This window comes from Nansenia antarctica (genome assembly GCF_963989245.1).
Source record: "Nansenia antarctica genome assembly, chromosome: 12".
Lineage (NCBI taxonomy): Eukaryota > Metazoa > Chordata > Actinopteri > Argentiniformes > Microstomatidae > Nansenia > Nansenia antarctica.
In genome coordinates, this window is record NC_137682.1 from 29,763,361 (window position 1) to 29,786,793 (window position 23,433).

Consider the following 23,433-nt stretch of genomic DNA (forward strand, 5'->3'; position numbering starts at 1 on the left):
ATTGATTTTCAACGCGGAAATATATTTAAAAAAAATATTACTGTATTATACTATTATACTGTATTATACTATAGATGTCTGATGAAATGTGAATGGATGGGGAACGGGGAAAGAAACATTAGTAACATTATAGCAATGTAGCGTCTTATTTCTATGGATAAGAGATAGATAAACTAGAATAATGAGCGTAAGGTCTTTTTCACAAAGGACATTTAAAAAAATACTGAATAGGTGAATCATTCAGCCTCGTTTTACAAGGTTGAGTCCATTCTGACTGTGTAACAAACTACCTACGTAAAGAAGCCAGAAAATACATTAAAGAACTTGCCATTGCCCATGGCTTCCCTCGCTTCTCTCACCCCCAGACAAAGCCACAGAGCTGGGGGCTGGAGTATAAAGCACCAGCAGCAAAACCAGGGCACTTCCTCAATGGTCCACAACTCCAGAGCTCTTTCCACCACATTCCCAGTGAACAGTGAGAGTACATGCAGACTCCAGAGCTCTTTCCACCACATGACCAGTGAACAGTGAGAGTACATGCCGCAGACTCTTTGTTCCGCCAGCTGAATAAGAGGGGCACTGAAAGCTCAGCCCATGTGTACCTCTCCTCTCCCAAAGCTCCTTAAAACACGTTGCATCTACATACGGATGCCCTAATAAAAAAACTACTTTTTAATCTCTTTCCCATTGGATTTCCCCCTATGATATTTTTCATCTTACACTCAAAGATAAGGAAAGGAATAAGCCTTTTATGTGCTACCATTAGGAAGAGGGCTCTCTTTTTGCCCCCCTTTTAAGCCTCATAAAATGTAAACACAACATTTAAATGAGACAGGAACCTTTGCCTCCTTGTGTGTATATACCGTATATATATATATATATATATATATATATATATATATATATATATATATATATATATATATATATATACTGTATGTACTGTAACAACGTATTTCAAATGAGGTCTTCAGATGTGGCTGTGTATATTTCCTCTCAACGGGTGTTTGTTATTTCTCTCTATCTCACATTGTGACAGTGTTGAACTCGCTGATGCTCTTTGACAGCTAATTTACGCTCCCTCCAAACACCTAAATAAATTACTTTTCCCTTTAATCCACCAGTTTTATTCATTTTGCCCAGAAGGAATACGCTGTATGGAAGAATAGAATAGGAGCCTAGTAAAATATTGCGAGAAAAGATGTTATCTAATTATTAATTTGAGAAAACAGAGGGTTGTGACATATCAACATTTCTGTCACAGCGTTTGTGGGCTAGACATATCCTTCATAAGGAGAGGAGAGGCAGAACACACCTCATGCATTCATCAATCCACAAATCCATAATCCACAATTTTGATTATTATTAAACTTTTACTCGCTGGGCTAATTTTTATCGCTAGAGTCAGAGCCATTTCTATGTTTGGTTCTGCTCTCTGCATTTGTTTTATGGAGACTGATTTGCAAATCTTGTTTGGTTGGATGTTTGCATGTGTTATTGATTTTATCTGAGTGCTTGGGGTGGTGAGGAGAAAATAAATAATCACAGTGGATTTATTGCTTCCAATGCAATTTCAGCTTTGTTTAGAGCAAGCTCATTCCCCCATTCTTAATTATACTTTGTGGCTTGCGCTCAATCAGATCTGGTAAATTATTGGATTTAAGAACTTCATATCAGTATAATGATCAGCATAATGCTTGCATTGCATTTATTTTGACTAGGACTATTCATATACAGTATGGTATCTCACATGCATTTCCACATGCATATAAAAACCTTACCACCAGTGAACCTCTTGATGTCCTCTCCCCGCCACATTTACCTGGTGAATAATGAATGTACTGTAGCATCTGTATTAACAGACCCATTTGAAAATAGTGGACAGCTTGACAGCATGATTTCCATAGTGTGATATCTGCCTTGCATAGCAATGCTCACTAACCTCTCACTACCCTTGAAGCACCGGGCTTGAAAGGTATAAGCATGCCTGACAGGAAGGTGTTAAAGTATCACGTTAGGAGGTCCTTACCTGAGGATAAACACCACTGCTGAGGTGAGGAGAACCCTGCAACACGGCATCGCCTATTATGAATACAGGAAGAGCTGGTGGGGCTGTGTTAAGGGCACAGAATGGTCCAGAATGTGGGATGCTAGTCTTCAGGTGAGCAGATTATGACAATGTAAGCCAGTCACAGGAAGGGCCGCCACTCTCAGTCAGTGTGTGGAGAATGCAAGCCACCTACAGTATACTCCATCAGTCATCTCCTGTCTAGGAACATACTGTAGTAGATGATAGTTTGTGTCAGTCTTGATTACTGTAATGCTTAATATGGCTACCCAAACTCTCCAACTAGTACAACATACAGCTGATAGAAACGTTACCAGAACCAAACAGTAGGATGACTTACTCCAGTACTTGTGTCTTTGCCCTGGCTTCCGATTAAAGCACAAAATTAAAAATGTATATTATCGGGGGCTGGCTTGTCAGATGGTTACTGGGGCAGCTTCTGGTGGCGTGGGGGCAGGGGCAGCCTGTGATGGAGCGGCTAAGAGGATGTTGGCTGTGTCCATTAGATGTCAGTCCCTCGAATGGAATAGTATCCTATTCTATGCATTACAATGAGCCTGTCCTCCGATTTCTGCTTCCACCAGCCTCCAGGGATAGAAAAGTGCAAACATGTAAAGTGCAATGTGAATAAATCCATCAATCCAATCAGATTGTCAACTTGTGGTCCCCTACCAATGATGTGTGTTAGAAAACCTGCTACATAAACATTATCTTTATAATATCTGCAGCCTCAAAGTCAGCAGAGATGTTTCTTCCGTTCAGCAATTAGGCACCATTCTCCCTCTGTGTTTGTAATATGACCTGCTTCGTAAGCATTTCTCCCCTTCATTAGGGTGGTTCTCACACAGAATCTTGGCAATTAGAGTGTGGATTCACTCAAAGGCAGAAAAACAAAACCTGCTAGTCTGTCAGAGGAGCCTTCTTTTCAACAACTACACTGAAACATCAGAGCTCTGCGCTAACACTTTGCATTAAGTTCTCATTTGTAATGGGTTTATAATTAGTTAATAAATCACTTATAATAGATTTAATATTAAATTATAAACCATTTAAAAACAGTTAACGCATTAGTTTAGACTCATTGATATTAACCTGGTGCTTGCCAAATAGGGAGCTTGCAATCAGCCAGTTATTAATGTTTATTTTTTATTTTTTTGATCTATCTATGCCTCTCTCCTACATCTACCGCCGTGACTACCCTCATCAGATATGGTTGAAACTGAGACCCTCCACTTTGGTTGATTCATGTTGGGTATGAAAGACCTCATTGGACAACAGCAATAGCAGGCCGGTTCTCCAAGCCTCTCTTGGTAGACTTTTATAACAACAACAATAATATTTCATGATAATTGTCTAATACTGTCTCTATAGTTCAATGAGTGCCCTGCGTTGTCTACATGGTACAATGGTATAATAAAAGAGACATAATGAAAAAAGAATGAATGACAGTCTGAAGCAATGATGGTCAAGGTCCTTAGGTATGGATTTAATGGCTGCTACTAGGGCACAATATAATGGTCACTCTGTATGTTACAGCAGGTTATCTGGTTACATGCCTGGTTAGCATGACTAGTATTATAACAGTTTATAGGTCAGTACTCTTATTTTGAAGAGAAAAAAACCAAATTTAAAAATATTTTGAAGGACTTTCAAAAAACACGGAACTGGGTTTGACAACTCTCTCGTGTTGCTATATATTTGTTACTATTTGGTCAAAACTAGCAAATAATATGAAACTACACATGATTGGTAGGCTATGGTCAGCTGCTGCCTGAAAGAAAAATAGAAAGATTTAAATCATATAGCGTTACCAACTTATTTAAAAGGTGTAGCTACAAACTAACTACACAGGCCAGGTTTATAATTGAATAATGAACTGGTTATAAGTGATTTATTAACTAGGCTAATTGTAAACCATTTATTAACACTTTATAAATGTGACCTTAATGTGAAGTGTTACCGAGCTCTGCTGCAATATAGAGAGAGGAACAAAGGAATTGACACTGGTTTCCCCAGGCCCTCCATGGAGCTGGAGAGAGATGCTCACCTGGAGCTCAAAGGAGAGCTCTCCTGGGCCTGATCACCCTGAGTCTGGGTGTCCATGGTTACAGTCCCAGGCCCTGAAAATAACACCCATGTTAATGCTACTGAAAGGTTGGAATTGAGAGGCACCAAAGTTTTATTAGAATAACATAGACTACTGCTGAGGTACCAATGGATACTGTAAACAGAGAGAGAGAAAGAGATGACAGACTAACAGGCATTGAGGAGATAGAGCCTGAGGGAGTATGAGAGAAAACAAAGTTGCCTCTCAACTGTTTCAGGGTGAAATAAATGATCAGATATCATCCACAAGCCAATATGTTTTGTGAGCTTGCTAAGAATGTGAAGTAGTGTTATAGTTAACTAGGTAGCAGTGGGGATTACTCACCCAATCCATTGCATTGCAGTATTTTGGCTTGACTACCGAGTTTGTGTTGTGATTTTCAACAACGTTGAAATGTATTTCTGTGTTTCAAAATAAAAGTCTGAACATTTTGATTGGTTGCCGACTTGCGACCAGACCGTGTCACATTATGCTTCTGTTGGTTCAGCTAACAGATTAATATTTATACTCACACTAATAAATCAAGCCCAATGACCCCCCCTGCTTTTTTGCAGATTTTGAATTGTAATTGTGTCTTTCCTGGGTATATTCTGTATCAAATCAAGATTGAGTTTGTGCACCCACTTCTTTGTGACATTAGTTTATTTGCCAGAGCTTTTGTTGCACAAACAGTCTGTGGGGGTATGTCGGTGAAAAAGTAGAGGTCAAATCCCCAAGACGTGAAGTACTGTATCTCAAAAGAGCATTGAGTGAACTATTCATAGAAGCCTTTCCATCAGGATTGCTGATGGCAGACAGGGGAAAATGCCTTGTCATTCATCTCTGGCCCGATTGGACCTGTCAAAGGACAGTTGTGCAGAGAGAAACATGCAGTCAGTGCATGCAGTCACACTTCATTGTTGTTACAAGATTAGTTTGAGAGACAAAATATCTAGGTGATGTATACATGATCTCCATGACAGGCATGTTGACGCATTGTTACATAATGCAATTGTTATATTTAAACCTGGCATTGGTGAAGGTAATGTGGTCATTTGGTAATGTGTCTGCAGCATGCCATGTCAGCCATTGTCGAGAGGGAACTGTTAACAACATCTTTATCCCAATGCTAACAGGTTGTTCACGGCATGCTAGAGTGCTGATCCAACGACTTGCTGTGTTCTTTTTAATGTCTCTCATCTCAAGATTACTTAAGCCCCAGTTTTATGGGTAGTGCAGCCCCTGGATTTCCCCAAGCTCTTATAATTATGCAGACAAGATATGTGAACCGCGTGATTGCTCTTTGTGGCAGAAGGTATATTACATTTCTAGGGCGTCCAGTGGGGTACCTCAGAGTTGTTGGAGCATGTTAAAAGGATTTTCTCATTGTTTTGGTGATGGTGTTGAGAGATGCAGATATGTCCAGATTGCCAGTTCACAGCTGTGGAATGAAACATGTCATATAATGATGATTAGAGGCTACACTGATGTGGAAGAGTTAGCCTATGTAGTAATTTCCAACTGTACACACAATAACCAAATGTAAATGTATGCTCATTTGATAAATCCTTTACATGTGAACACCTCATTAAAGCACACAGTTACAGAAACATTTTCCATCTATGATACCAGGAAAATCATAAAACAGGAAAAAGGAGCTCCACAGAAGAAACATAGATGACATTTAATGAAGCATATAATGCTAGTGGAACAGGGACAGCTCTCAGTAATGCTATATTACAGTACCACTGGTAGGTCACTTACCTAGACATGGTAACAGTTGGTGCTTTACTTGAAATAATGTTAACTTCTTAGTAATAATTGGCAACTGCTGGTATTTGCTGCAGTAAATATAAGGTAATAACTAGGTAATAACGCTGTTACAAAGTAACTACAGTATTAGCCATTAAGTACTAACCCTAACTACTGTACCAGGTAATTTTTTACAATTTTACAATCCCTTATGATAAACGGTTGAGGTCGCTCGAGATATAAGCACAAATTATTAAAAAAAACAATGGCAAAAAGAGCAATAGAACAATAATTATGGTAGCTATAAATTTGAATAAATGTAACTAATATAAATGACAGTTAGTTGAATGTGTGCGTGTGTGTGTGTGTGATGGGGTGGTGGTCCCAGAGGCAGTGAGAGGCAGGGGGCTTGTTTGTGAGACCCACGGCCATGGGGAAGAAACAAGGTTTTGGCTTTGATACACCGGAATCTTTTTCCAGATGGAAGATGTGGTGACCTATCTTTCCTACTCTCTTACTGGACCTAGAGTGGAACAGGTCCGGGAGAGATGGCAGGCTGCAGCCGATGACCTTCTCGGCTGACCGAATAATCCGCTGTAGTCTGCCTCTGTCCTTGGCAGTGGTGGTAGCGAACCAGACAGTGATCAATGAGCTGAGGATGGACTCGATGATGGATGTGTAGAACTCGACCATTACTTTTCTTTCTCAGCTGCCGCAGGAAGAACATCCTGGGCCTTCTTGATGGTGGAGGTGATGTTCTCCGCCCACCTGACGTCCTGTGAAATTATTGTCCGCAGGAATCTGAACACTGAACAATCTCTCCACACTGCTAACTGTGGAGTCACACATGATAAGGGGGGCAGCTGGAGCTGGGCTCCTCCTGAAGTCCACTAAATGAAGGATATGTCAGAGACCCAAGTCTGATCATCATTATCACTGAGACTTAAGATGTGATTACCCTTCCACACTGTGGTTTTGGCCACATACTTACTGTATCAATAAAAAAACATGCTGCTAGCCACTAGTACTCTAACAATGCATGATAAAGCATGGAAGTCTGGTGCCTCAAATGATACATTAATGTTATGCTGTGAACAATTAGACATGATGAAGTGATACATGTTTCAATGTGTGTTCTCAGTTTCAACGCCATTTCCCTTGATCCAACGGTCCATTATGGAGCAAATAATTGACACTCATAAACATTCAACGCAGGCAGGGGACAATAATCCAAATCCCAGAGCATGTCATCACTTCTGGAGTTTTAGAAAGTGGCTGGTGATGTTCTGTGCTCTTACTATTCTGGCTGCATAGAGCCTAGGACCAAACATGAGAAGGAATACAGCCAAGTAAACAGAGCAGCAGTAACCCTCTCACCAAGGGCAAAAATGAACCCCCTCTCCCATTTCGTCAAGATAAATTGAACCCTTGCAGCAACAGAAATGACCCTTGAAGGTTGAGTGACAGCTGTAAAAGATGAAAGGAATACATACTGAAATGTTGAGCGCTGCACTACCTCTGCAACAGCAATGACAATGCCTTCCCTTGAGCCAGGCAGTTAGGGCAAAGTGTTCTCTGAGAAGCGCTTTACTTCACTTTGGTATTGAGAGAGCTATTACTTTAATGGCACTGAAAACATTGACGACAGCCTTTGGTTTTTATAGAGAATCTAAATCTGCCATCCCAAAGGTAAAGGACTAAGGGCTAAATGACACATGCTGCGTCAACCTTACCTTACCTCAGCAGCGCTGAGTCTCATTGAGGTGCCTGTCTTAACAGGCTGGAGCATCTCCACAGGCTGTGCCACAGACTGCCTTTCACGCTGACGGCTACTGCTCGCTCGCTACCGAGTCGGACTGTCGCCTATTTTTCAGCGCGTGAGGCCGACGTGAAAATGATCTACCAGCAACATAGACTACAGTTTCAATGTCTACATTTGTAAATATGTATATATATATTTTAAATCAAGACCTCCACTATCTGTTTCAAAGCAGCAACCCCATTTTCTTCCATTGATTTCTCCCTCTCTCTCACTCTCTCTCTCTCTGTGTTCAGTATTCTCTTGGCACAGCAACATTGTGTCACGAAATGACATGTGGTTGGCACGATTGCGAAATATTGAAACCAATAACATTCCCATCGAAATGCTCATGCTCTGAATGATGTGTGTACTACTCTTTCCAAACCCGGATTATCCATATATTGCATCGGGTGAATGCCCTGGGGCACCAGCCAATGGGGGGGCACCAAATTATTCGGACAATGAATAGACCTTATATATAAATAATTAGCCTATATTTAGAAAGTCGTGTTGCATTGGGATGTGAGTTGCATTCAGATTTGAGCATCAGTGTCAAGGCTATACTACGGCATTAGGCCCAACTGGGATGAGCCTGTACTGTAGTAATATGCTCTTGTAAATCTATGGTTTTTGTAACCATAGTAAATATCAAATTTTCACTTGCAAAGTGAAAAAATAAAATAAATAAAAAGTGTGTGTGTTGGGGGGGGGGCACACATCAAGTCTGGTCACCCTAGGGCACCCTAGGGCAGGGGTCGGCAATTAGGTTTGGCCTCGGGCCAAAAATTTTTTGAGCCACTAGATGGCGGGCCCGAACATAATCAAAGGCTAATTTAAGTAATTGATTGTTTAAAAATGTGACACGTTCTAATGCTTTGACTTTTCTTTCGACTGTACACATCGCTAGTCAACTAACACAGCTTGTTTTGTGAACCTGCTAACAATGTAAAGTAGTGTTCTAGTTAACTAGGTAGCTGTAAGCTGTCCAATCCATTATGTTGCAGTATTTTGGCTTGACTAGCGAGTTTGTGTTGTGATTCTCAACAACGTTGAAACGTAGTTTCACACTTTTCCATATTTTTGAATAATAAATGTGTGGACTGACGATGTAGCGTAGCCTAACTTATTCTAATAATTATGTAACATAGTTTCATTCTGATAATTATTCCCCCCTCCTCCCAGACAAGGTCACATTATTATTATTGGATTGGTTGTTTGCGTGCTGGGTGAAGTTAGCCAAACATTTAACCTGCTAGCAAGAGAAACATAATGTCACTCTCCAAAGGTCTAAAGAGGAAAGTTGACGGTGGAAACAGGGCATTTAAAGAGGAATGGACAGCGAACTATACGTTCATCCTACCTGGTTTCATCAATGCAAAGCCGTTGTGAGAGACATTTTCCGTGCTCACAATGTTCCCTTTCTATACATGCGAGTCGTCCTTTTCGTCAATGAATGCGATAAAGACGCACGAGAGGGATCGATGGATGCATAAAAACCTTGAGAACTGCCTGTGGATTAAAGTGACGTCAATATCACCAGATATCAAGCAAATACTGACCGATGGGAGATGCTTTTTGTTTGCGCCGATTTTGTTTTCAATGTTTTTCAGAAAATTAAACAGAATTTGCGTTGTTACTGTTCATATGTGTGTTGCAGTCACATATACGTAAACATTACGTTTGAATGGCTTGTGTTATTTTTTTCAAACCACACACGGTATGTCGGCTATTTCAGCACCGTGACGCGTTGTCCACCTGCTTATGATTCACTCTGAGGGGTTCAGCGTCAGTGCGCTTCGGTGCACCTTGCTGCCTGATTGTCTGTCCCTGTGTCATTCACTCTCAACATGGATAAAAGTACAATAAGCATTATTCAGGTGGAGTTCGATTCTCTATTTGGACATTATAGGCGCTATATGTGGGACTGTCGGTCCGATATTATTATTTAAAAATAAAAAAATAAATAAAAAGTGGATTCTCAAAATAATCTGCTGGGCCAAATATTATTGGTGACGGGCCAGCAATGGCCCACGGGCCGCCTATTGCCGACCCCTGCCCTAGGGGGTTAATCCGGGCCTGACTCTTTCTCTCGTTCTCTCTCTCTCACACACACACACACACACACTCACACACACACTCACTCACACACACACACACACACACACACACAAACACACACACACACGGTCTCTTTGCTTCTCTATGTGTCTCTCTGTCTGTGTGGGCAACTGCGTTCTGGTTATAACCGTGTCACTTTTCTAATCGCTCATTAAGGATAGATGACAGCAGACTGAACCCAGAACAATGTATAATGAAGAGAATGATGAAACATGATATTATTGATGGCCATTATGATGAAACATGATATTATTGATGGCCATTATCAAAGATAGACTGACTGTAGCAGCTCCGCAGTAGACACGCAAGTGCCGTAAGAGAAACAGGTGTCGCAAAAAAAGACGCCACAAAAAGTCCAGCAAAAGTTCCGCCACGCACACGCGCCACTGAGGTAAGATCGGATGTGTCATTTAGGCGTAAGGGACAATTTTCAGTGCAAACCTTTAGAAAAAGGAAAAGTAGCCTGTAATACTACTTTCAATGTATTTGTTTGGTTCAATATTCAAGCACAGTTTACCATCTGAAAGCTAACATTTTACAATACTTCCAGGGCCCATTATCTACTCTATGCAGACCAGCTTTTCTTTTTACAAAAGAGGAGACCAGAAATAGAAGTGGTGTGTGTGTGTGTGTGTGTGTGTGTGTGTGTGTGTGTGTGTGTGTGTGTGTGTGTGTGTGTGTGTGTGCGTGCGTGCGTGTGTGTGTGTGTGTGTGTGTGTGGCGGGTGGAGGCAGTCAATGTATGCGTCCATATTTTACAAATAAGGCAAAGTCAACTGGCAGGAAGATAGAAAATGAATAATACTTTTGATCAGTGATAGGTTGGGATTGGAAAGTGTTTTTAGTGGATTTATTTGCTTGTCCAACCTTAACCCTAACCCTAAACCTAACCTTAAACACTTGAAGTGAATGCCCAATACTGCAAGTCCTTTCAAGAGTGCTTATTAATATCTTAAATTTGATGTTCCTGATGTTCCTGATTTGTAAAATATTATAACATATAAATGTTAGGGTTATTTACCTATATTGACTGCCCACAAGTAAACATCTTCACATTTTCTAGATAAATTACTTTATGTACAATATGATTGATGAGAACACTGTGTGTGTGTGCATGTGTGTCTGTGTGAGTGTGTGTGCGTGTGCGTGTGCACCAGTGTGAGTAGGTGTGTGTGTGCGTTTGTGTGTGTGTGTGTGTGTGTGTGAACGTGTGCCGGTGTGAGTGTGTGTGTGTGTGTGTGTGTGTGTGTGTATGCATTGCTGTAGTGCCACAACCTTCTTCTGTCCTCTGTTTCTGTCAGAACCCGAGCCCTCCCTGAAGAGGTATGGGTGAGAGAGGAGGGAAAGTGGTTAGAGCGCTGGCCCAACTCCTTGCCAACCTCCTAAAGGGAACATGTTGGTGCTACCACTAATAGCCAGCCATGCCTACTATCACTGTGCCCACACCCAGGGAGGTTACTAGCTCTATCTCTAATCCGGTGTAATTTTGTATGGCCGATGCTAGATACAATTATTCACTTCCACTTTTAGTGGTTCCAATGTCATCATAGTGGTCACAATGTCATCATAGTGGTTCCAATGTCATCATAGTGGTCACAATGTCATCATAGTGGTTACAATGTCATCATAGTGGTCACAATGTCATCATAGTGGTCACAATGTCATCATAGTGGTCACAATGTCATCATAGTGGTTACAATGTCATCATAGTGGTGACAATGTCATCATAGTGGTGACAATGTCATCATAGTGGTGACAATGTCATCATAGTGGTTACAATGTCATCATAGTGGTCACAATGTCATCATAGTGGTCACAATGTCATCATAGTGGTTACAATGTCATCATAGTGGTCACAATGTCATCATAGTGGTGACAATGTCATCATAGTGGTGACAATGTCATCATAGTGGTTACAATGTCATCATAGTGGTTACAATGTCATCATAGTGGTTACAATGTTCGGGGTCATCCTCTGAAGTCCAGAAGTCACACCAGGTACAGGAAGGTGACAGTGATAACCCCCATATCATCTGTCCCAACAAAGGGACTTTGCAAGTGCACAATTTGGGGTCATCCCTATGTTCCCCGGGTCCTATGTTTCCCTGGTCCTATGTTCCCCGCTCCCGAAAAAGGGTCCTATGTTCCCCAGTCATAAAAAAGGCTTCTAGATCCCTGTTTCCATAATACTTTCAAGTGAATTAACTACTAGGGTTAGGGTTAGGGTTATGGTTATGGTTAGGGTTAGGGTTAGGGTTAGGGTTAGGGTTCGGGTTAAGGTTAGGGTTAGGGTTAAACTGAGGAAACATAGGGCTGTGGGAACATAGGGTGTGGGAACATAGGGCTGTGGGAACATAGACACGCTCCCGCTTTAGTCTACTGTAGATCTGCTATGAAATCAGTGTTGTTAGCGAGCACTTCAGGTGTAACAGAAATGTAGCCTGTTTCAACAGTTGTTTAGTTCGATCTCTCGTTCCATAGGCTATCTGGTTTATACGCATTAATTTAATATTCTTCCGTTTAATAGAAGGACGTGGTAATTGAGGCAATTATTTTTTTAAACATGACACAGCGACTGGGAAACACCTTCACCCAGGGGAACATAGGACCATACCTGTCAACATTGGGATTTGAAAATAAGGGATATTTTCCCAAAAATAAGGGAAAATAAGGGATATCCCCCCTGCGCACCCCCGGGTCATCCTCTCCCCCCCCCCCCACCATCCACAAACCATACCCCTTACATTTAGACTGTACACACAGTCAATCCTAACATCACCAATAGACAACCATAGGATATCCCTTACATTTAGACTGTACACACAGTCAATCCTAACATCACCACTAGACAACCATAGGATACCTCTTACATTTAGACAAAGCTATACACTGTCAATCAACCACCTGCTTCAGTGCAACAAGAATTAAGTAGTTCCTACATTAAGTAAGTGACTACAGGTGGTCAGAATCAGATACCTGGTTGAAAGTAAAATACTTTGAACATCCCTGCATGAAAACACAAAAGGGCATCTAAATTCAGCACATTTATTTATACATTACTTGACACCATGATGTCAATCTTTCCGGAGATAAAATGGCAGCAAAAGTAATCAAAAAAGTGAACCATAGAACTAGATTCTTGTACAGGATATCCTCACTTGTCAGTAAAAACACACTGAGGACCCTATCAGGAGCTCTCATTCAATGTCACTTCGACTATGCCGTAACATCATGGTACTATAGAACCACAAAGGCCCATAAAACAAGACTCCAGACAGCCCAAAATAAACTGGTTAGGCTTCTGCTAGGCCTCAACCCTAGGACACATCTAACCGCTGCTCATTTTTTGAGCCTTGATTGGCTACGAGTAGTTGACAGAGTGCAGCAGCTTGCACTGGGCCTGGTCTTCAAGATACGCTACACCACAAAGACACCCAAGTACCTGTCAACATACTTCCAAAAAGTGAACAACGTCCACACATACAATACCAGAGGAAGCTCCACGAACCACGTTCAACCGAGTTGCACCACAAACAAGGGGATAAACTCGTTTGCAAACTATGCAGTAAAAATGTGGAACGCCCTGGATGTGGCTAAGTCCTATAATCTTAAAGGAGTGCAAAACACTGCCCACCTTCAAAACCACTCTCAAAAAACATTTACAGGAGGCTGCAAAGAATTTGCTATGTCAAGTTTGTTGATTTTCACCTTGTTAACTCTCTGAGGTAGCAGGCTATCACAAGAAGGTCTGTATTAGCACCCTGTTCGCAGGAGGGTTGGCTAGCTCGTGTTCATAGTCCAAGGACTACTGAGCTAGTTCTAGTTTGATATAATATAATCTTAGCTAGTTCCCCATGTAATGAACCTAGGCCCCTAGTGAAAGCTTCGGTTGACACCTGGCTAGCTAGCACGCTTTTCGTCATTAGGACATGGGCATGCAGTTAATCTGACCAGTGGCGTGCAGTCAGGTGAGGCAGGGTAGGCAGTGCCTCACCCAGGCATTTAAGAAAGAAAAAGAATATCAGTCTTTTTAAACTATGTTTTAATTATTTTTTTATCTCAAAAAAATATCTATTTTTTATTTATTTTACTCATTATTCTTAACTTTAATGTGTTAAAATGTTGTTAAAATAAAAATATAATGCATGCCCTGGCACCAGGAGAGTTTGCTCCCAAAGCGAGCTGATTGCTGGCGAGAGGCTGAAGCAGTGCCTCTGTGCTATGCGAAGTGATAGACCAACAGTTTCGTAGGTTTGCGCACGCGTAGTCTGTTCTCACATTGTCTTCATTGATGGACGTTGAGGCACCGTGCAGGCTGCCTCTGACAGCATGATTGACAGTTTGCGTTTGGCTTGCCGTAGCGGCATTCCTCTGCTGTTCGCGCCGCGGTTCTACATTTCCCATAATGAGAACAATACATTACATTTTTGACCAGCTATTTGATAGTATAGTATATATGGGCTATGTGATTGACTTTATAGTATAGTATATTAGCCTACATTACATTACAGTCATTTAGCCGACGCTTTTATTCAAAGCGACTTACAATAATTGCATTTAACGTAGGAATAGGAGTGTACTGCTTTTGTAAGGCAAAATGAAGAATAGCAAACTAAAAATACAGTAGGTGCTTAACAGGGAGGATCCTGGTAGTAGGCCTACTTCTTGAAGAAGTGAGTTTTGAGCCTGCGTTAAAAGATATAAGGGCTATTGATTGCCTTTATAGTATGCGCTATGCCATTTGAAGTCTGGCTGCTGCGTTAATCGCATGATTTTTTTTAAAATAGCTCACTGCCTACCCAGCCAACGACCTCACTGCACGTTACTGAATCTGACAGTTGCTCCTTTGCTTCTATCAAGTCAACTGAATGAGAATTCAAGGTTACAAATGTAACCCTGGTTTTCTGAAAGAGTCCCTCTTGCACTGAGCTTGTAAAGAGTGGTTTGCTGGATGAAATGGCACAATTGCCATCCTTTTTCATCAGTAAACAGTATTATTTATTTTATTTTTTTTACCTTTATTTATACAGGTAAAAAACACATTGAGCCCCAAGGGCTCATTTTCAAGTGTGACCTGTTCACAGGCCTACAACATCCACCACAAACAAATACAATACAAAACCTAAAACTAGACAGCTAAAGAGCTAGGGACAGGGAGGGGTCAGTAGTCTTTTTTATCTTCAAACTGTAGCACACATATGAAAAACATTGCGATTACCTACCACTTATATACAACACAAGGTAACATGAGGTCTGACAACAAAGATGAAGAGAGTAAATGGTACTTGTGATTAAACCTACACATTTCGAATGACAGACCAGAAGGGGAGATTTAGCACTCACCAAGGCAACCACTGGTCTGGTAGGGGAGCTCCATACTGGATTTATTTTCCTCAGTTAATCATAAACAACACATGGAACATTCCCTTAGGAGTAATAAGTAAAGGCAGCACAGTATGAACACTGCACTATCAACAATCTTTCTTATAATAGCGTCTCTAAAATGTCATCAGGACTGCATCCTTAGGCAATACATTATAAACAATGTATGTACCGGTAGTGAGTTGTATTGAGTTAAATAAAATCATACGTTATCATGAAAAGCCTCTGTAAATTAACAAGTTGAAACCTTATAATGAATCAGATATAATCATCATCCTCTTAGATACTGTAATATACTTTAATAAAGACCAACTGAGACGGATTTAAATGGATGGATCTGCGGCTGCAGGCTTGAAGGCGACCCTCACCTTTGCTGATTGTGTGTGTGAAAGGACACATGGTGCTCTAACATGGTCTCCTCAGAGAGCTGTGGAGGATTAGCTGCCTGCCTCCCCCTTCATGGGGATCGATCAAGCCACTGCCTCCCACAGAAACCCAAGCCCACAGCAACTCCAATTACAACTGATGGCCAGATGCTTCCATCAGAAGACCTGTCAGAGCCATGCTCTCTTTGCTTTTTTGGGGAGGAGGGAAAGGGTTAGGGTTGGCTCGCATTGGCTTGTCTTCTAGCGAACCTTTTTGCCGAACACAAAAACTTTGCAAAGACGAATGCTGAACTTTCCCCCTTGTGCATTATTAATATCGACCACTTATGAGAGAATAAAGAAGCATTTACTCAGCATGGGCACGCCTGCATTAATAATATAGACCCAGCCTCAAAAGCGCGATGAATTCTCTTTCATTACAAACCCGCCAATTTTCACTTAAATGACAGATGTCTTCAGAACAGGCCACCATTATCTCAGGCATCGCTTTACCCTGCATCAAAGATTCAACAGACGATGGGTTTTGTTATTCTTCAGCATTGCATTTTCCACTCGCTGCATACATTACAACAACATGCAGTCTGGTCACAGACTTTGCCATGAAAGTCGATGACAGTAAAGTTGATGCTATGCCTATGCCTATAAGGCTTGCATCACGATTCCATACAGAGCAGGGATTGATTGATTGATTGATTGAAAACTTTATTAGAAGATTTGCAGGAGTAGGTACATGAAAGTACATATTACATACAAGGTCGACTAACAGGATAAAAACCCAAGAAAGCCACTGGCTTATTGATGATCTGCCTGAGCAGGACAGGGCAGGACTATTTGTGTGCACTTTCTGAAGACAGACTTAGTGAAGACCATGCCCATCCAAGGGTCAAAGTAGTTACCATGGTGATTGTCAGAGAAAGTGCCTGTTTAAAGCAGGCCTCTGTGCAGGATCACACAGTCCCCCATCCCAGAGTTCTGTACAGTGTTCATTGTGGCCACAGACAGAAAGCTCTGGTGTGCCGTCTCTTTGGTTGTCGTCCTCTGAAGAAGGCTCCTTATGGCTCCATTAGGTAGAGCTTTAATTAGAATGGAGTGTCCCCTACGGTCTAATACCAGCTCCAAACATTTTCATGTCATGATCCAGTGCTGAAGGTGAAAGCAATTTTATGGATTCCTGTGGATCACAATAGCCAAATATTTCTTTGAGGTCAATAAATCAATTATTTAAGTTTATGTTTTGGTCCAATAGCTCCATTTACGTTTTAAATTTCAGTCAATTAAAATTTTCTTTAGCATGTGTTTTCCTTTCACATGAATGTCTATTGATAGTCTTTTTTTCATCTTCATACTCATAATGCTCCAATGTCACTAAGCAGGTTGTCGTCCACTAGTGGATTGACATACAATGGGGGAAATACGTATTCAAGACATACATTTTTTTCAATTGTTTTATTCAACATATTTCCATTGCAGCTATTCACATGAAATTCAGATCAGACGTTGGTATTAACTCAATAAAACTACACAGCTGAAGATATTGTAACATTCCAATCCATTAAAAAAAACTGTGCAAAAAAGTGGAATGACACTTTGAAATATTGAACACACTAAGAAAAACCACCAAACCAGCTTATGCCACTAATGGGTTCTCCTACCTGTGCTAATTAGAATCAGCTGGGTTAGTGTTTGTTGGTGGGTAAGTACTTCCACTGTTTGAAAAATGGTTTCCCACCTCAGAATGCAAGTAAACAAATCATTTGTTTCCTGCAAGAAACATCTCATGATGGGTAGAAACAAAGAGCTATCCTAAGACTGTTGAGCAGCATAGTAATTGTGACATAAGGCACTCAAGGCCCCGAATGGTTGCGGCTAAACAGTAGATTAATTCACTACGAGACAACGGCACCTTTTTGTTACACAAGGTGAGGTCCTCGGGAGTAGAGTAAAGCACTCAGGTTCGTGTATGAGGGAGCAGAGACATGAAACCAATTCATCACAAAGAAAAATATTGTTATGGTGCAATAGAAAAATATTTTATTCAACACTTATATTTAAAATATTTACTTTATCAAAAAAAACACCATACAAGAGAAAAACACGAGGGTAGAGAGGGATACTACGTACTACCCAGATGGACAGGCACACCAGTGAATCTGTGACATGGACACACACACCACAAAGACACGGCAGACAGTGGGCTAGGTGTTCCCCAGTGATTAATCACACCAAACACGACACGCACACACAACATGCAGTGCAAGGAGACTAAACCTGGGAACCCTGACTACCCTCTCCACACCGGCGCCCCCCACTCAAACCAAAGAACAGAAAAAAACAATAAAGAGACTAATATATAAAAACAACCAGTTAGTTCACATCCCAGAATAAATACCACACCAGGTTTAGCTCATCCAATATACACAATTACAATAAGGGAAAGGAGTTGGATTAATCATCTACCCATAACACTGTAGCTGCGTCTATTCTGTAAGCCACCAGCCCTAGTACCCGAGTCCACGGCAGCTATCGGCTAGCCCGCTGTATTGGCACCACACAGGTCAGGCTAGACCTGTATCAAAATATGATGGTTAACACCTTCTCAACATTGCTTCTCATAATGTACGACAACAGTAATCAGTAGCTGTATACACACCCTCACGTCTCCCTTCCTCGTATGCTAGCACCACTCGGCAACCACTCCGATCTACACCACCTGTACAAACAGCGTAATGAGAGGGGACAACAAGAAATATAAACTCTGCATATGATATGAAATATGCATATGACATATGATTTACAATACCTACAGTGAAGTTGAGGTAGAAGCATCATGGTATGGGGCTGTTTCTCTTCACATGGTACTGGTGGAATCCAAATGATCGAAGGGAAGATGAATGGAGCCATGCCAAAATATACTGCAAAAGAGGAGGAAGAAAATAAAGGTGTTGGACTGGCCTAATCAATCACCAGACTTAAATCCAATAGAACATTTGGGGAAGGAACTGAAGATCAAGAATCACCAGTGGGACCACTGAAATCTTTAAGATTTAGAGACTGTCTGTGTTGAAGAATGGACCAAAATCCCACCTGATTACTGTGAGAGATTAGTTTCTTCATACAGTAAGCATCTTGAAACTGTCATTGGAAACAAAGGCTAAAAGGCAAAAGCTAAAAACGAAGTATTAAATACATTTCAGTATGTTTAATACTTCTTCCCTCTTTCATTCCCCTTTATTGCACATAACTTTTTTAAGGATTGGAGTGTTACAATTTCTTTAGCTGTGTAGTTTTATATAGTTTAATACCAATGTCTGGTCTAAATTTAATGTGAATAGCTCCTATCGAAATATGTTGAATTAGAAAATTGTTGATGTGTTGAATACTTATTTCCTGCACTGTAGGTGGCAATGGAGTGAGGTGGGTTGGAGCAGGGGGGTTAGTAGGAGAGTTAGAGAGCGGGTGTTCATCCCCTGTGCTGGTGGGTTGGCATAGGGGATCAATACTAATCTAACCCCCCCTCAGCGGTTCATGCTGAGGCCCTTATCTATCACTGTCAGCAGAGAGACAGGAGGGACTGAGTGTGAGTGGTCAGCTGAGGTAAGAGTGTCTACTATCACTGTCAGCAGAGAGACAGGAGGGACTGAGTGTGAGTGGTCAGCTGAGGTAAGAGTGTCTACACTGTCAGCAGAGAGACAGGAGGGACTGAGTGTGAGTGGTCAGCTGAGGTAAGAGTGTCTACAGCAGAGAGACAGGAGGGACTGAGTGTGAGTGGTCAGCTGAGGTAAGAGTGTCTACACTGTCAGCAGAGAGACAGGAGGGACTGAGTGTGAGTGGTCAGCTGAGGTAAGAGTGTCAGCAGAGAGACAGGAGGGACTGAGTGTGAGTGGTCAGCTGAGGTAAGAGTGTCTACAGCAGAGAGACAGGAGGGACTGAGTGTGAGTGGTCAGCTGAGGTAAGAGTGTCTACACTGTCAGCAGAGAGACAGGAGGGACTGAGTGTGAGTGGTCAGCTGAGGTAAGAGTGTCAGCAGAGAGACAGGAGGGACTGAGTGTGAGTGGTCAGCTGAGGTAAGAGTGTCTACGGCCGCAGAAGATGCTTGTGAGATCACCCAGTCTGCAATGAGTTTAGCAATGCCCAAAATAGTCTTGATAAGCGTAGTTTCAGTTTTCGTTTATGTTGTATTATCGACTGTGTATTAACATAATGTAATTTCTCAAAGTCCAGCTTTGTTTGTGAATTAGCTTAATACAAATGGTAACAAACCGCAAAGGCTGCATTTTTTCGTTCCATGGTCTCTGTTTTTCATCTTGTCAATAAAGTGTAAATTATCACCCTAATTTTTCACACATCAATCATTACTCCTCTGAGTGACTGCCTCCAGGCAAATAGTACACAAAAGACACAGGTACTCTCATCAATAGTGCAAATGGATGGGTAGAACAGGGAAGTTTGTCTTATTGTTTTCTTAAAATGTCGCTCCCTAGAGGCAACACTCAGAGGTAGCGCTATTTATAGATTATAGTCTGAATAATTTTTGCAGAGCTCTGTTTGATCTGGTTGAATTTTCTGGAGGTTTGTCCTGAAACATTCTACAATTATGCTGTTGTTCAGTGTGATAAACAAAGAGATAATTTCTATATAAGGAACTGCATTGTATTCTAATGTAATCTCTGTATTCTATTGTTTTAAAAGTTGGATGTTGGGTGTTTGTTGTTGCACTTCTACTGACCAAAATGTCAGACTTAAATATTTTCCAAAAACTAAATGATTCCCTTTGATATATGGGTGCCGCCCTACTGTACAATCCACACTCATGCTAGAATACACAACTACTTTCTATTTCCTGCCTGTCAACTGAAAGGTATCTTTACATTATCAATGCTTAGGAAAATATCTACCAATGGAAGCTGTCATTCTCTGCCCACTGAAACATCATCCCCCCACCCATTCGTTCAATGCCACCCATTGTTTTAGAATGAGAAGGAACCTTCTTACTCTCCCCTCTCCTTTCAATAGGAGCCTGCCCTGAGGACATGACACTGCACATGGTCACAACATGGCCACAACGCTCCAACAAAGTTCTGTTTCACTTCCTCATCAACCACAGCTGAAATATCTGCTCTCTAAGCATTTCCAGTCAAGGAATGTGTGAGAACTAAGTGGACAGGCTTGCTACTGTAAGTGACCACACTAAGGAAAAGAAGAGATCCTTGATTGTCGCAGACAGACAGGAGAGCACTGCTTATGAGTATCTCCTTGTTCTTGTTGTTGTGAATCTGGCTTTTGGCATTTTCCAGTGGAGCAAAAATAGTGAATGCACTATTCAGTCAAAACAGAGCAAAACTATTTCACCCCAGACTGAGTGTTCTATAGAGAGGAATAGAATGAGTTGTATATCAGGGTGTAGTCATTAGAGAACCAAATGCATGCCAATAGGAATACATAGTTTGATATCTAAGCGTCCTTGGGTTTTTGAAAGGCGCTATAGAAATCGAAGTTATTATTATTATTATTATCTCCTCATACACCTTCTTATATGTAGGTAGACAAACACAGCGCAGAGACTGGCAGGGCTGGCTCATGCTCCCTTGCTTCTGTTTAATCGCAGATGAACAAACATACTGCCGCATTATTCATTAGAATTTTCGGCAGCGCTAAATTTAAATGTAATGACACAATCATGTCTCTATCAGGGGATATGATGAGTGGGTTGATGGGGGCTCAAGCAGGGCTACCTCCGCCCCCTTAAAAGCAGGGCTACCTCCACCCCCTTAAAAGCAGGGCTACCTCCACCCCCTTAAAAGCAGGGCTACCTCCACCCCCTTAAAAGCAGGGCTCCTCCACCCCCTTAAAAGCAGTATTACACTTTCACAGGGCGATGCTGCGAGGGATTAGGTGAATGACAGAAGGACTTATTATCTGTGATCCCACAGCCCTGATATTATTATCTGTGATCCCCTAGCCCTGATATTATTAGCACCAGGTACCTTAGAGTTGAAGGCATGGGCATGAGAGGGGAGGAGATGAAGGTCTGGAAGATGTATGTTGAAGAACAGTTGGTTCTGGTGGAAAAGCAGGAGGGATAAACCTCAGAGGTGGAAGGAGGGAAGGAGCAGTGAGCAGGTGGTGAAAAGGCCTGTGGATCCTGACGTTTCTTCGGTACGAATGACAATATTGTGCTTCTACACTGAAAGGCGTTGGGCCAGATTAACGCATTTCTCATTCTCCTTTTGCCTGAACACATTAACAATACTGAAATACATCTGGTCTGCACAAAGGTCTTCAATACTTACATAAACCCTGTTTATACCAGTACCCTGGAATGTAAACGCTTTATAATAACATTCAGTAATTAAGCATTTATCAACTGTTTGTAAATCATTTATTCACCATGTATTAATCATTATCCATAAATGATTCAGTTAGTAATCTATTCATTGTGATTTATTCATTTATCAACTTGATTTTAAATTACTTATTAATGATTTGTAAAGATGTTATTACAACTCATGAAATCATATGGTATTGGTTAATGATGTTCTCCCCATTTTTAAAAATATGTTTATGAATATATTTATAAATGATGAGTCGTATGCTATTTTGCACTACCTGATATAAAGCTAGCACTATTTGCATATTATAAATGTTTTTAAATGACCTGTTTATCTCCAAAAAATTGGCACATAGGTAAACATTCCAGCAGTACCAATAGGTGTCATGGCAATGGTAATAGAAAAGGTACACAACACAGGACTTTAAACTATATATAATACACATTGTCCAGGAGGGATTAGGTTAGCTACTACTAGCCAGTCAACACTGATACAGTAAGCCATAATTTGAATACTAAGCATGTGAATCAGCAATCCACCATTCGTTGCAGGAAGAGTAATCTAGCTCGGGCCCCGGGCCATTGATAGAAGGAAAAACCTTCTCCCTATCACCCTCTTCCAAAACTTTTTTTTTTTTACTGGAGAAACTGAGAAACAGTACAAGGGGGGCAATAGAAGTTCTTAGGGACACAGTAGAGGGGAAAGCGGGTGTCTTTAGGAGACGTAGTGGTGAGGGTCAGAAGATGTCTCAGGAGGAGCAGTTAAGATGTAACCTGAAGAGATGGGTCTTCAGTCTACGACGGAAGATGGGTAGTGACTCTGCCGTTCTGACAGCCGTGGGGAGCTCATTCCACCAGCGGGGAGCCAGTGTTGTGAAGAGACGTGATCGGGCAGCCCGACTGCTGTGTAGAGGAGGTGGGGCCAGTCGGCCAGCCGAGGTGGAGGAGCGGAGTGAGCGGGCAGGGGTCTGGGGGGTTACCATTTCCTTCAGGTAGGCAGGGGCTGTCCCCTTAGCTGCCTGGTATGCAAGCACCAGGGTCTTGAATCTGATGCGAGCTGCTATCGGGAGCCAGTGCAGGGTGCGAAGGAGAGGGGTGACATGAGAGTATTTGGGGAGTTTGAATACCAGCCGGGCAGAAGCCTACTGCCTGATCTATAACAGTTGACGCAAGCGCTCCCATCTTTTCCTTTCAACTAGTCACTCGCTGACTGTCTAAAGCTTTCTGTAGTCACTTCCCGTAGCTAGCTAGCTAGCAACCTAACTGTTCCACTGAGAATCTCCTGGGGCTTTAGGTTGTCTCTACTCGAACCCTACAGTTTCAGCTCGACAATCACTCTCGTTAGCTACTTAGGGTTAGATAGCAATGTGGCCATTTGCGCTCAGGCAACTGGCACGCTAGCTATCTTCCACCATATTGAAGTGAAGCTTTACTGCTGCACTATTTTGGTGTGTGAGCGAGTACCTTCTCTCTATGGAGATTTTACTCACTACAGCTATTGCGCCACGCTACT